Here is a 16314-nt window from a genome sequence, read left to right as displayed (position 1 = left end):
AGCAGAATTAAGGTGCCTTTTTATCTCTACCTCCAGTCCCAGAAATCAAAATTATTAGCATCAGCCCAAAGCATGAAGAACATCATCTAATCTGGAAAAAAAGATGCACTTTCCTGTGACCTTAACTCAGTCATATAGGTCAGGCAGCAAAAATGAGCTGCTTAAAATAACATCTAAGCTGAGCTTCATTGCTCCTCTACATAAGCATTTGTCCACAGGAAAAAAAAAAAAACAACAAACCACCAAACAGCTATATTTCCTCTTCAGAGCTGCTTATTCCTTCAAATAAAAAGACAACAACTAAGTAGCAACAAGTAAGAGTTAAAAGGAAGACAATGCTGCGTTCTTAGTCATGCGAAACCTGAATACCTATTGCTCAGAGCGAAGGGGAAAATGGTTCCTCTCCACAAACAGCTGTGCTGACAGCAATATCTGCACCTTCCTCCTCCTGTTTTCACTCTTGCACACACAGCAGGAGCTCTTACTTGGCCCGTTTGGCTTGTCTATCACAGCACGTTGAAACACCATGCAGTAAGTCAATGCAAATCAATTCTTAAATCCATTAGAGTCAAGTGCACACTCGGAAAAATCCAAAGAAAATTAGGAGAAACTTACCAGCTTAAAGGGAAACATGGGGCAGTTTCCAGTGTTAAGACCCGGCTGGCAGGAAGAGCAACTGTGAGGACTCACCCATCTGAAGAAATGGGTGGACAGCCTGTCCTAAGGATGGGGATTCCTGCTGGCACTGTCCATTCAATAGATGGTCCTCTCCTGAAAATGGCTCACCTCTGCACTAAGTCAGGAGACCCGAACCCATTTTCTTTGATTTCAGAAGTTTTCTGGATTGAGGACCAACACAGATGTGCCTGAATTGTCTGCAACAAAGAGCTGTTGGAACAACAGTAGCTGAGTTAGTTAGTCTAAACTTATTTCCTACTTACCTATGAACTCCCAAAAGAGGTGCTAAAAATTGAATTTGGGGAGAATAAATGAACTAGAAAATAAGAACTCGGAGAAAGGGACCTCAGGGATGCCTCCTCCCTCCCTCACACAAACCTAAAGGGCTCAGAAACCCATAGTGGGCTTACAGCCCACAGCAGAACATGAACCCCTTCCTGGCCAGCTCTGAGCACCTCACTGCTGGGGGGTGTGTTATGACTTTCTTATGAAGACTTCTGCTCTATGGAAAGATGTTTTTCAATTCAATGACAGTGAAGGGTAAGGAACAGATAGGAAAGGGAGCAAGCCAAGGACGGTAACTATGCAGTTAGGAGAGAGAGGAGGAAACACAAAAGCAGCAGGGCACAGAAGGAAAGCACTTGACAATTTGAACAACAGTTGTTTCATAAAGCAAAGGGCAGAGGGGAATATTGTACCAACTAGAAAGAGGAATGGTATGTGGAAGGAGCCCTATTTCTTAATCTGGTAAATGCCAAGCCAGTCTTTGAAGTGGGACATGTGCACCATTGCTCCACGTTCCCCTTTCTTTTTTCTCTCTCGTTCTTTCCCAGAGGATGCAGAGCTGGGGGAGGGACTCCCCATCTGGGGATGACTGCAGGAACTCAGCAATTGCTCTTCGTCAGAGCCTGTGGGCTCTGGAAGTGGAGTAGTGGTTCAAGACTCACTGCCTCTTGCTGCTGCAGCACATTGCTGAGGCAGCCAGACATCGCCTTGAGGGGCAACCACTCTGATCCATCCTCTCCTCCCCCTCCCCGGCCTTCTCTCTCTCATGGCTGTTGAGCTGCATAGGGCAGGAAAATCCTGCCACTTTCAAAGCAAGATCACAGTTTTTCCTGAGGTCAAAACAGAGTAGGCACTTTGGATCCGCAATCTTGCTGCTATGAGAGCAGTGGCAGAACTGCATCACGCCACTGGGTAGCCTTGCGTCCACAAATGGCAGGGACAACCAACTACCGTGCTCAGGCATCTGGGAAACCCTGCAAGCTATGTGTCAGAAGACCTTTGCACTCACCCAAGGCAGATACTGGCTCTGCAAGAAGCAGATTCCGGACATCTCTCTCCCACTGATTTCAGGATTCAGCAGATTTCTGCCTCCCATGGCATCTCTCTGCTGTGAGAAGAAGCTACTTTTGGCTGCCTGCTCCTGAAACTGTTTCCTGCTGAGCCCGAAGCCACATCCCCTCTCCAAGGCTCCTCATGCCAGCAGCACTGTACAACGCAGGGCAGGACAGAAAGAATAATTTTGCCACTAAAAAGGCAATTTCAGTTTCCTTGAAATCCCAGGACTTCTGCAAGCAGTTTCCACCAAAGAAAAAACATAAACATAAATTTCAGCTTCATCAAAACAAACTCTTTCTCTTAGAGGATCTCCACTTGCAACAGCTCTTGGCAGCAGTAAAGAAAGGAGATGCTGCCACAGACCACTTCAGTGACCAAGTGTTTGGCAGAGTCAGCTGGGATATGGGAAATCCCCTTCCCTGAATTAGGGCTGGACCCACAGACTCCAGTGTCCTTGGTGTACCCTGCCAGGTAAAGAGGGAGTTTTGGGGATCTTCCTATTTTGTGGGACAGGAGAACGCTGCTGTCACAAAGCCCCATGAGCTCCTGTCCTGAGATTTAATAAGCAGGAGCTGGAAGGTTTGTGCTGTCTTTTGAGACAGTCTTTAACATTCAGCTGCAGGCAGTCATTCCTATGGTTGAAAACAGCCCTTCTGTTGAAGTCAGGATCAAAGCTCACGTAGTTTTGCTCTGCTGTTTACCCTAGACCAGTTCTTCAGAATAATCCTTTTGCACATGGCCGTTTCCTTAGGGTTTCTGCTTCCTTGGCTCTGCTTGCATATAATCTGAATATCTACCTTGCTTTCCAAAGAGCATCTCTCTTTCTCTCCAGAGGGCAAGCTAACCTGCTCATTTCTTCATTTTCACTCAGTGAGCCATTAAATCCAGGGAACAGTGTTTGTGTAGTGGAAACTTGCTGAAGTGCTGGCTGCTAGACCTGCCTGAAGGATATCTTTTGTCCCAGTTTAGTTGCTAGGCCCACTTTATTCTTTGGATGCAATGTACACCATCCAAGCGCTGTTGGCTTGTTATCCCCGGGACAGAAAAATAATCAGCCTAACCACAGAGAAATTACATATATTGGCTTGTCAGGCATTTCCTCTTCTCCACAACTCCTTTTGTTACAAAAAGAGAGTGCCAAAATGGGAAAGAAAGCCCTTGTTTATCTATCTTTCACGTGCAGTGAACATGAGCTCACTTACCTGCCGAACCCGCAAGGATGCCTGTGTGTTGTTGCCTCCGCTAGCACAAAGCCACTAACTTTGCTTGGTCTCTGCCTGACAGCCACCCAGAAGGATCCAAAGCAAGTGGCGGAGGCTCAATAAAATAGATGTTGTGCCTCACTCTGAAATAGATACGGCAAGATGAGCTGGCAAGGAAGAAAGAGTCAATTTGTCTCTGGCCCCTGTAAAATCCCAGACTGTGTTCTCAGTAATATGATCAGATTTGGGGCTAGATGATCAGCTTTGGCAGTTCTAATAGAGTCTGTCTGCCAGCACTGTAATTGTAAACACAACCAACATCTGAATATAATAATAATAATGATAAAAAGTAATGTTACCATGGCCCACACCCACTGGGACATCTCATTTTTGCTTTGGCTTTAGGATAAAGGATGATGAGGATGTTTGGATCAACAGCTTCATTTCAGCCAGTGTTTCTGATAAGTCTGTCACCACATTTGTCTCTGGAAAATATTAAGCACAACATAGAGCTCATTCCTAGATGATATACAAGCAGCTTGTTTTTCTCATTTCACCACAAATCTTATTTATATATACACTGCAAATAGATTGATACCACACACAGAGCGCATCCATAGGGCCTGATTTTCCAGTGTTATATTAGATTTATGAACTTGTAATTCCATAGACTTTAATGAGTTTTACCAGAATAAAGCTGGTTCCTAAAGAGAAAGGCTATATTATGAACTTGCGCATATTACTTGTGTATCCACCCAGAAACGTCAGTATAGGCAGACGCCTGGCACAGATGGCAACAGTTAAATTTGCCTCATACTCCCTTTTATAAGAAGACCCTGATTTCAGTTGCTTGCAACTGCCAAACATTCAGTGTTCAGGCAGAAATTTTCCCTCTAATGTGCTTGCCTCAGGCTGAATATTTTCAGACAGTTCCAGCAAAATTAATCCAGCCATTTTAAGGATGAATTTAGGGAAAACTACAGTGTTTCACCAATATTAAGAAAGGCTCCAACTGCCTTATTTAGAAGCTCTTGAAGCTTTGAAGCAAGGCTTCAAAACACTGAAAGGAAGTAGTATGTTGTATCCCAGAAATGGATGTGCTGCTGCCTTGGAAATCTATCCACAATCCAAGAGAGACGTGCCTAAAGCCAGCGGTTCACACTCAGCTGTTGACTTTGCACCAGGCCCTGAGTTACCCATGTGGGCTTGCACTGGCATGCTCTGTCGCAACGGGAGATCTCTGCACTTGCACAAGGCACGCAGCAAACCCACAGTGGATGGTTATAAAACCATTTACAAGGAGCTGATCAATGCTGCAAATGTTCTGCTACACGACCACGTTGTGTTTGCTCTGCAGGCTTCAGTGAACGGAGGCTGGCTGAGTTCAGAGGGCCACAGAGATAGCAGTTGGGCAATATAGGGGCAAGCAGAAAACTTTAGAGAAGGCCAGAAAGAAGAAGTGAGAAAGCTGCCCTAAGTTAGTGTTCTGTTTGTTTTTTTGTTTGTTGGGTTGTTGGTTTTTTGTTTTTTTTTTATAAACAGCTACTGACAAAGCCCTGGTTACCATTGCCAAAAAATCCCTACTGTTGTCTTTGCTTAGGCAGGGCTATGTTCATTTCAGCTTCTTACCCCGAAGGAAATTCAGAAAATACTGCAGAATAATGTGCTTTTCTCACTGCATGAGCAGTCTTTCGACAACACAGAAACAGAGAAATTTAGGGTGGACCAGAGATCTGGAGTTAAAAAGTCCAACAGTGCACCACCAATTTAAAGCAGGGCCAAGGACCAAGCAAGCTTTTCCGCAGTTTTCTGCTGCTGGGGATCACTGTGGCATAAGACAGAGCAGCAGCATGCACCTCTCCTTCTGTCACCTTGCTCTCAGCGACGACACCCAGATTGTGCAGGTAGAAGGAAGCGACCACCTTCACAAGCAACAGAGTGAGAGACCGGAGGGATGTCTGTGGATGCACTCTTCCAACTCGAATCAAAGCCCAGGTTCTTCAATCATCTGAAGAACTCCCTAGCAAAGAAGGCAGCCCACCTTCTTCTAGCAGCTGGACGTCCATCCACAGCACACCCTAAGTTTTTCAAATAGGGTGTTCCACCTTTAACTTACATTTATTTTGATGTTTAACACAACTCTTGCAGACTAGCTGCTGTCCACTGACTGCGGCCACTGACAGTTGTGGACTGCAGACCACCCTGCCAGAGCAAATAGCTCTTTAGTGCTCTCGCTGCACGCTCTTAACTCAAGTGCAAGTCTCTGCTAAATCTCAGTCTAAATAGCTCAGCCATTTTGCTGACCCCTGTAAGGGTACATATGGTTCCATATGGTGGGAAAGCTGTTTTTTTCAATTTGCTCCTAAGGCCAAGTGTAGGAAATTATATACAAACCAATGTTAAGAGAATATTAAGGTTGCAGAATCAAGCGGTTACAAGCCAGGAACTGGCTGACAAGGTCTTAGTCACATAAAAGAAAGATCTAAATACATGTGTTTTGATAGCCAAAAAAATGCTCTCTGAAAGACAGGCTAGATAAATAGAAATAAAAGAATGAGGTCGCTTTGTTTGAGAACAGCTTCTTAAATCATTATCATCTTTCCAGACCATTTCCTTCTCTCCTCCCTAAATTCCTGCCAAATGGCAGCTAGGTTTAACATGAAGATTTCACAAAAGGTTAATCTTTGCACTTGAGAAGTAACAAAGTTTGGGCTTCAGAGCTGATTTTCTTAGATCATTTTGAAGAGTTATAATGGTGTAAATTGAGTACCTTAACTTTACCACACTGAAAAGCTGCAGCACTACATAATTCTTCCTGTAATTTTTCTTCCTCTATAAAGATGACATTCATCCCTGCGGTGGGTCTGCTCTAGTTAAGGGTTAGACTTATCAAGGTGAAATCTGCTTTCAGCAAAAGGAGGAAAAAACGATTTCAGAATGAGTCTGTTTAGGGTTGTGTAAACAACCCCAGATTTCCCCCCCACTTCTCTGTCATCAGAGACATGCCAAATAAGTGCTGCATTTGTTAAGTTTCAGTAAGGGAAAACCATTTCCCATAAACCCAAGGAAGGGTGCTTGCTGTGAGACAAACAGAAACCTCCCCAGGCCAAGCTGCGTCTGGCTAGGAGAGTGGCCAGCAAGCGGTGAGCCCCGTAGCCTGCGATGGCTGAGGAACGCTGACCGGCCACGCAATCCCCGCCACGCGTTGCCTAAGCGTCAGCCCAGCGTGCACCTGCTACTCGCAGCAGAGCCCACATGGGCAGCAGATGTTCACGGGCTGGCACTCGCGTCCCAGTCTGAAGCGGTAAATCAGCTCACGCCGGGGAGAGGCGGGATGTTGCCCTTCTGGCTCCTCAGGTGAGTTCTGAGCAGCGTTGTGCTGCTGCAACAGGGGTCCTGTTGTGAGAACAGCGATGAGGGCCTGAACAGAGGAAAGCAAAAGTCACACTGTAGGAGATATATTTGGAGCTGGTGCTGAGGACCTATCAGACCCCAACCTATGGGAGACACTAATCAAAAGGCTTTGACTACTGGGCAATACCATGGAGGCTAAAAAAAATTGAAAAAAAAAATATCAAAGAAAGAAATGTGGCAAAACAAACAAGAAAGTCACATGAAATCAAAATAAATTCAAACCCTTTTCCCTGAGAACTCTAGCACGCTGCAAGCCCTGCAGCAGCCTGTCTCCAGCAGCTACTGTCACAGGCTTCGCAGAGCCTTATCTGCAGGTCAGAAAGGGCAGCTGAAGCGAACAGTCTCGAAATCTGGTGACACTGTTCACGCGGATCCTGTTGAGGAGATGAGCAGGACTTTCAAATGCCAATCAGGTGAGAAACTTGTAGAGGAAACGAATACAGGAACAGCACAAGCTGCAAAAGGCTAAACCTAAAAGGACCGAACTGTAGGATAGCCACAGCTTGAGGCAGGGATGGGAGTACAAAGGAGAGAGTGATTAGTAAAGGAGGGCCCATTTAAAATGGGAACAAGTCTTATTCCTACCTGTCAAGTTCTGTCTTTCACTCATAGAAGCTATGCTTTTTTCCTCAAAAGCATTTTTACTAGACCCCCAAAACTGCAGACATCAGTGCAGGCAAGATCGTAGCTCTGGAGAAGGGCCAGCAGAGTTCAAAGCTCCTGGTTAGAAACCAAAGCAATGCTGACAAGCATTGAGGGAAAATTTATGAGGTCTTGATTGCTAAAAGCGTATGTTTGGGATATAAAAAAGTAACAATTATGCCACCCACACTGTTTATTCTTTTCTTACGTGTGGAGCTTTGGGCTAGCATGTTGAAACATAAAACAATCTGAGCACTTTTTAGACAGGATTTATAGCATTCCCAGACAGACGTTTCATATCATGGCTTTGCAGTTGAGCATACTATTCAACAAGCCACCTGTCTCTATAAACGTCAATATTTGGGCTCAAACTTGGTTTAGGTATAACTCAAAGGAACTCCTGTTCTTTCAGTTTCCGCCTGTTTATGGGGAGGTTTCATGGCACACAGCGCTGAAAAAGACAGTTTGTAGAAAATAAAGGTTAAAGTTTTGGGTGATTTATCTTGTTTGGAAGCGGTAGAAAGGAGCATGTGAAATTTGCGTTCCAGTGAAGATGCAGGACTGTCCACAGAATAAATTGGTGCTGGCTTGTGCAACCAGCAACCCTGCGAGAAACACAGAGAATGACCCACTTGCAGTGAAGAGCAATGGATTGCCAGGTGGGGTGGCAGGCGGCCTTCGGTTTTCACATCTGGAGATTACTGAGCCTTTCACAGAGCACCAGAGCTGCCCAAAGGGGCTCTGTCTGGCTGCAGGGATTCTTCTTTGGTGCAAGAAAGCTAGTCATCCAGCCACATCCACGGTGGCAGGAAGAGAACCGAGCGCCGATGCAAGGAGGCAGAGGCACATCAGGACTGCCATGTGCTAGAGTGCTCAGACCGTGCAGTTGGCCACACCACAGCGCAGTCCCAGAAACGATATCTCCGAGTGCCTCCATGCTCATCAAGAGAAACGAAGGCAGCACTTGGAGGCAAACCTCTGCCCAAGAGCAGCTGCAGCAGCAATGGCTCCAGCACCAGTTGTATAAAGCACCCTTGATTCTGGCTGTATGCTCAGGCAGCTATATTAGAATCATGCAATAATTTAGACTGAAAGGGACCTCTGCAGGTCATCTAGTCCAACGTCCTGCTCATAGCAGGGCCAACTAGATTAGGTAGGTCAGGGCCTTGCCCTTGTTCATTAGGATGAAACACACACTGCCACAGCTGCTCAGTTGCCTCTTTGTAATATGTCTCTGTGATTAGAGATGTGTGCCCCCAAACCAGAACACTTGCCACATTGTCTTAGGGGGATCCTGTTGGGCAGCAGAAGGCACTGGTAAATTTACCACATAACTTTATATCACAGTGGAACATAGAGAGGGCTCCATCAAACTCTCATTCCTTTGCTTATGCAAAACTGGCAAATTCCTGCTTTACAGGGAAGAAAAACACATATAGTGTTTCCCTAGGGTCTAGTCACACCAGAGACCAGGGAAACTAGGAGGTGAACGTCTCTGGAAAAGGAGTGGTATGTTGAGACAATTCACAGAGCAACTGGGATGCTCTATATCTCCCTCTCAAATCTCCCTGTGAATAATCAGGTCACAAAACTAGTATTTTATAACAGGGACATAACAGACATTGCTCTGCTGTAATGAGCTCCCTTCCACTTGGCAGAATATCCTGGCCTGACAGAATCATTTCTTACCTGGACTTAAATGTTTCAGTGTCTGAAGGTATCTGGTATCTTTCTGCAACCACCGTCAATTAAGCTTCAAATACTGCAAAGAAGGAGGAAGCTAAGCCTATGCCTGTCATCTCATGCAATGAAACCTAACCAAAAATTTAGCCTTCTGGGAATGACAACAAATTGGTGACATACAGAATGAAAATCATCTTGATGGCTAGCTGAGATCTGCCTCACCTGATCTCCCTAAAAATGGTCACTATTAAAAAAATTTAAAAGTTACATGTAGATTATTCTTGAAGATCAAGGGATGAAAAATCATACATGATAGAAATCCCAAGGCATGATTTCTGGCATGTAGTAGGAAACACTTTTTGCATTTTGTTGCAGAAGGTTTATAAGTGGTTGTACACCACTCTTGGAGCTTTTCCTCTACAGTTGACTCTTCCTATGCAGAACATCATAGTCCTGCAGGCAAAGACTGGGTGATGGTACATCAGCTGCAGAAATGAGCTCTTGCTTGGCACAGACAAGATGAGTAGTCTCCTTTGTACAGCCATTATTTGAACATGTGGTGGGAATGAAGCAGAGATTTCTAGAATCATATGAATTCTAATATATAACGTAAAAATGTCGCATGCTAAAAATAATCCCGAGGACAAGCCCTTATGCTAAAAGCAAGATTGTTGTAGAAGAAACTTCACATCCTTCCTGCAAGTGAAGGGAACAACACATACAGAAGTAAAGCTCTTGTACATCAAGAGCTGCAAAGCAACTTTGTGAATCTTGCAACCAAGTTTTGCCACTCTGAATAAAAGCATTCTGGCATTCCCAGAAATAAATAGAAACAGGGCCAAATGCAAGGTTAAGGTAGGAGCAGGAGGAAAAAGTGTCCTAGACTGCTAACAAAGTCTTTTCAGAAAACTGGCAAAAGGGATGCTTGATAGAGGTTAGAGCATCAGAAATCATGTGTGTAAAGATCTAGGATCTTCTCCTCTCAAATACTTCTTCCTTGGATGCTCAGTTGGCCTAGGGAATCAAGGTGATGGTGGGTGTTGAGATTTCTTCTTCCTTGAGCCTGACTTGCATACATAGTCTGTCAGAAGGAACCCATTAAAATGTCAACAAAGTGAAAAATAAATCTGCCTTTATTCTAACAATGTTAAATCTTTAAAAGTTAGTCATCCACAGAATGGTACAGCTGAGCCCAATATGATCTTCTCACGGACCCAAAGGTTGCTGTAGACCAAACCACAGTGTCAGAAGTATGTAATAAAACCTATAGAAATGCCTTTTGCTGTCACCTTTCCTGGGAAATGCTGGACTTGAAGCAGCTCTCCAACACCATCCGAGGGACTGCACCAATTTAAATAATCACACTTCACAAAGAGCTTTTAGTACTACAAAACTTTGAACCACAAACTGATCCAACAAGTTAGATAAGGAATAAGGGAGCCTCTTTCTTTCAATGTCACCCCGACTATCTCTCTCCCTGCCTTCTGGCTCCTGTAGCAAATCAGGCACATGGTGAAAAAACGTTTCAGGCCAGTGGGTGGCATCCAGTATTATATGCTGGATGTGTCGTTGATAGTTTGAATATATCGGATATTTTTAGCTACTGTAAGCAGTTCTAGGCAATCAAGTATTGTAATCAAGAGCATACAGCTATATCAGTTCAGTCAGGATTTTAAGGATTCAGGTTTTGCAGCTCTGTCGGTTAATGTTCTGGGATGGTACGAGCAGAGTTACTCCCTGCTTTGGTGTAGCACAGCCATTTTCAGAAGAACAATCTTCCCGAGAACTCCCCACTGTGCTCAGCTTAGCAGACAGTTATTTCAGTAATAGTAGCTTTCTGCAAGGCAATAGGAAAGGTAGCCCTGGTTGGAGGTATTCAGAGTTATCTGCCATGGTTCCAAATCTCTGGGTTCCAGCGGGCCACGCTACTCGAGAAATGACAGAGAGAGATTATAGACAGAAAGATTATAGAGCAGCCAACCTTTTTAAGACCAAGCAGGAAGCCAACAGAAAAACCTGTGATCCCTGCCCAGCCGAGGGAGCCTGCCCGAGCCGCAGCAGGAGGGGTGCCCGCAACACCCCCCCCCCGCCTTTTCACCCGCACTTGCTGAGCAGCGGGACCCTGCGCGCCGGGCGGGAGGGCGGCGGTCAGCACCGCGGACAGCGGCACGGCCGCTCCCGCCCTGCCCACGCGTGTCCCGGCCCCCACGGCCGCGGCACCGGCTCCGCGGGCAGCCGCCCTCCCCGCCACGCAGCCGGCAGGATGCATCAAACCCTGGCCCAGCGCCGAGGTGACGCGTCTCGGAGCGGCATCCCCCCACCCGTGTCCTCTGGGCGGGACGCCCAGGTGAAGAGGAGCCGCTGGAGGAACTGCGGAGCTTGGGTGTTTCGTGGCAGAGCTGTACCTGAACGTGGCAGGCTTCGGCGCCGTGGTAGTCACCTGGGTTTGGTGCCAGAGGGAAAAGGTTTCCCCCACAAACGACAGGAGGAATCTAGGAGAGTTACAGATGTGCCCTAAATTGCTGTGAAGGAGAAAACATGGGCTCTGTAACTGCATTAATAGCTCTGTATCGTCTCCCTAAACTCGCGCATACCCCTGCACCCCTTCTTCCTCTCTGCCACATTTTTATCTAGACCTTCCCACAGCCTGGTCTCTCCTGTCTGGCTTTCCAGTCCATCCAATAAAGAGACAATACATCTGCACCCCTCATTGATGGATCGCTGCAAAGAAGCTAAAGCTTGATGGCAAAGCTTGAGACTGGAAGGCACAGTTGTGGTGGCTGCATATCTCCGTGCTAGGGCTGAGCAAATAGTTTCAGGGTCAGGAACGTGCCTTTACTTTCCCCTGCAGTAACACAAAGTAAAGGACTGCAGGTACCTTTCTCAACCTTCGAAAGCCAGTATTTCCGTCTAGCCTTTTCTCCTTCACCAATATGCTTTGTCATCTTGGAAAAGGTTAAGAACATGGGGCTCACAACCCACCTCCTTGAAACCTCCAGAGATCCCTCCATTCATCTGGTTCTCCCATGCCTAGATCCTTTGCCAGCACTGTGCTCCTTCTTCTCTTGCAAATTATGAGCCACCTGCTTCCCTTAGCAAGCAGAACCTACCAGACACCTGCTGACAGTTTGCAATCCAAGTAGCCACTGATTTCTCATGTAGGTTCTCCTTTTATACCTCCCCCTCCCACAGAACTCTACAGTTCATGCTATGGAGTTTATACCTGTCATACCTCCCCTTCCCACAGAACTCTATAGTTGATGCTAACACAGAACTCTGTCGTTCATGCTTCAGCTTTTGGACTGCTCTGAGGAAGTGACATACCCTTGCAATTAAAGCTAACACTACTTCAAGAAAGCTGTAGTTTCCAGGGTTAGAAATTGCATGATAGTGGGACTCGTGCCTAATGCTTATTGCTTTTTCTGCTCATTTCCTTTCAAATGCAAAGTCTAATTATCCTTGACTGCCTGAAGCAGAGCCACTTCGTTCAAGATTATTGCCATTATCACATTTTGAACAAGTCAAACACCTGCCCTCCTAATCATCTCTGCCCAGATAGCCCAGCCAAGCTACTCTGCCACTGCTAACCCTGAGTTCCCCCTGCCCATCCTACAGAAAGAGCAGCAAGACCAACAGGATAAACCCCTCAGCAATCTTGCCTGATCTCTGAGGTGACCCTGCTTTGGGCAGCAGGTTCAGTAGAAACCTCCTAAGCTCCCTTCCAACCTGAACTATTTGGTGGCTCTACGCTTTCAAGCGGAGATAGTAACAGAAATTGATAGAAAATCCAGCTCTGTAACATACTGCCCCACCATGGGTTACAGGTTTCCCTTCTGTAGGGTCTTCCCCTAATTCTAAAGGCTAGGCTAGCGGTCACCACATGCCCAGGGGCTCGCCACATTCAGTAACTCATAATCAGAACCGTACCTACCTTTAGGTGCTTCTCTTCAGCAGATTTCCAAGCTGTTCCTGCTGATTGCCTTTTTTCAAGGTCCTACAACTTTGACGTTCACAGGTTCTCTTTCATAGCACTCACTGATGAACTGCTGACCTGAATGCAGGCTGACAAGTTTCCTGAGTGCTGCAGTATCATTTACTTGGGTTGGAGCATCCACAGTAAAAGACAAAAATGAAAAGCACCAAAAATGTCACGATAGATGGTGCAATTAAGGCAACATAACACACTGTAAAACAGAAAAAAAACTATAGCTCAGTTCCTGGGCAAGGAAAGGCTGTAATTTACTGTAGCAAGACAAAGCATATGCATCAAATTACTCCCATGTTTCAGAATCTCTCTTATGTACGAGCATCAGCAAAACCGACCATACACTTGCACGTGATCAGCAAACAAGAAGTGGAGACTTTTCTTCTCTAATTACTGTTGGTTATAATCCTCCTGAGTGTTTCTTTTTCCCCTCCAAATAAACCCAACAGGGGTGTACTCACATTAGCAGAATTACCCATCCAACCTAGATGGTTCATTTCCCTGAGCTCGCTTTATAAGAGAAGGAAGCAGGCTTTGCCAGAGGCTGATTTAGAGCATCCAATGGCTTAGAAGCACAACTCTGGCTGTCCCCCACTCTCCTACAAAAGCATAGCAAGATAAGCCTCCTAACCTAAATTAGGTGCCTAAAATCAGGTGGTGTGCTTTTTTTTCCCCTTATCTCCCCATTAGCACTACACATACTAGTGCTCACCTCTGTGTCTTTAAAGGTCATACCCACAGTTGGTCATTTTCCCCCCTATTTTTCTTCAACCAAAAAGGGGATATTATAAAAAACAGTCAGAAAATGATATTGTACAAAATTATATTGTGAAACAGAAATCATTCAGGAAAGGACGAAATGCTTCCCAGTGCTTTAATACGGCTTTGGAAATTCATTAGATTATGAACTGTTAGTGTCCTGTTAGGCAATCTCCTGCAGCAGAATAAAACTTGGACTCAGACGCCCCATAACACAAGTGACCTTGGATGAAAGCCACAAAGATGGCAACAAAATAAACTGTCCTTTGACATTATATTTAAATAGCCGGTGCTTTGTTTTCCTGCAGCGGTACTGTCATAAAGCAAAATCTGGAGGTAAAAAAGTCAACTACAACTCCATCCCCAAATGAAAAGTAAAAGAAAATTAAATATTCCTTCCCCCCCCTAAAATCAGGAACAGAGCAAAAATATGAAGCTATAAACTGAGTATTTACAGTTTATAAACAAAGCAATACTCTCTTCTTCTTGTCACAGTTAACCTTGGGTTTGTTTGCCTCATGTTTTCCGTATCTTCCCCAACCTGATGTACAGTTACAGAATTTCATTCAGTCCGGATTTGTGCCCTGATTCAGTAATCGGGCCCTGAAACGCTGAAAAAAATTCCTCCAAATGTATTTGAAAATATTTTACACAATACTGTATCTAAAGAAAGAAAGAGAGTAGTAAGAGAATCTCATGATTAATAATCCATGCTTTGTGGGAATATCTGTTGACAGAAAAGTCTGGCATCACTCCACAGTTCTTCCTAATTCAGCAGATCACAGCCACAAACCCCCCAAGAGGTGCACACACGAGAGGAGGAAGGCAGAGGAATCGAGAATCACGATTAAGTGAGAATATTTCTTCGGCTACAAAAAGCAGAAGCTGAAGATCCAAGGCAAGAGCATGGTGCCCTGGAAGACCACCGCATCCTAAAGCTACAGAGCAGACGGCAAAGCGAGAGGGTAGCAAAGCCTCATCAGAGCAGACAGGAGACCGACACAAGCCCTCTCCCCCCCCCCTCCTGTGACGGGCAGCCAGGCGTGATTTGCAACCGCCAACAGCTGTTACTTCAGCCACGCAGTGGCAGTGGGTTTGCAGTATGTGTGTTATTAGAGGAATATCAATCACTGAGTAATAGAAAATCCCGTTAAAAAATCAAGTGCGCCTTCCTGACAGTTAGGAAGAGGCAACCCCAAGGACTGAGGCAGCCTGAGGCTGTGCAGAGTTGGCCCTTCTTGACAGAGCGGCCTCTGGCAGCCAGGAAAGCCCTTTGGGTCCTCCGGCCTGGCGGCTCAGACGGCCCCGGGTTCTGAAATCAGCCCGACTTACAGATCAGAGGAGCACACTGGGAAAGTATTAGCGACCTCCTTACCTTGGTCCTACCTTCGTCAGATCAGTAAACCATTTGATTAACAATACAATGGGATAAATATTCTGTAGTTGAACATCAGGAGCAGTAACTCTTCCTTGGAGCCATTTCCATGCTTGCTCTTCCAGTGGAACTAATGCTCAGGGGACTTCTTGTGCATGGACTCTCTCTTGGCCAGGTTGGTTTTTTTCCCCCACAATGATGCAGACAGATCCTGTCAGTCTTTCTTCAAAACAATAATACAAATTGAGCTAATCATGCTGTTCACCCTAACAGAGTTGATACTTGTTTGGCAGAATTGAACAGCTACGATCCTTCTTGTACTGAGGAACTAGACTCCACGTTATCTGTTTAATCTCACTCGATGCTGACACATTTCTGCGTGGTCTATATGTAGAAATGGATGGTGATAGCTGGTTCTGTTCAGGGTACGTTCACATCCATTGCGGTGTTCTCCAAGTACTCTTGCTGCCGTTTTGTTTAACCCCCTGCATCCTCCAGAAAGATACTTATGGCAGGAGGAAAACGTGACACAGGCTATGCTTTCCCCATACAGACCTAGCTTTTCCAGAGCACAGCCACAACTGCTGCCGAGGTCTGAGTGCCAGCCCCACGGCTGTGGTCAAACCCCTACACAAATGTGCAGCCATTTGGCTCCATGATTTCACTTTGCACACCCGCCTGGCGAGGCAGTCAGGTGCAAGGCAAGGTATGTTGCGCTAAAAAGGACAGTACAGGTTATTTATATTTAATAGAGCAGGGAGACATTGAAGCTGCTTAAGGCACCCTTATTTGTTGCAATTGCATACTCTGCTCTGCAAGGTGCTGAGAGATAGAAGGCCAAGATCTTTAATAAAAAAGAAAACATACATTATTCATATACTGATATGACCTTTCCAGACTCTATGTATTTTACACTGAATCTCATTTATATGACTACGAAGAGTTTTCCTGATGTGCACACAAATCCATGTAGCTTGAGCTCTGCCAGAAAAACCACAAGTTCAGCATGGGATTGGTTGAAGTCCCAGTGATTTAATCAAATAGGTAATTAAATTATTTAAATTATTCATTTAACACACCTGATAACAAGAGAAAGCAAACACTGATCATCTGTCACCCTTGCTGGGGACCGACCAAAAGAAACTACCATTTTAAGAGACTGGGAGTTAGAATTCAGCTTAAGAATGTGATTCTAGCCAAGAGAAGATCAACGCTCTGTCAGAGGGCAGGAAGCA

This window comes from Nipponia nippon, unplaced genomic scaffold, assembly GCF_047370975.1.
Source record: "Nipponia nippon isolate SJK-2023a ecotype South Korea unplaced genomic scaffold, ASM4737097v1 scaffold_3, whole genome shotgun sequence".
NCBI classification, from domain to species: Eukaryota; Metazoa; Chordata; class Aves; order Pelecaniformes; family Threskiornithidae; genus Nipponia; species Nipponia nippon.
Note: the sequence above shows the minus strand (reverse complement) of the source record.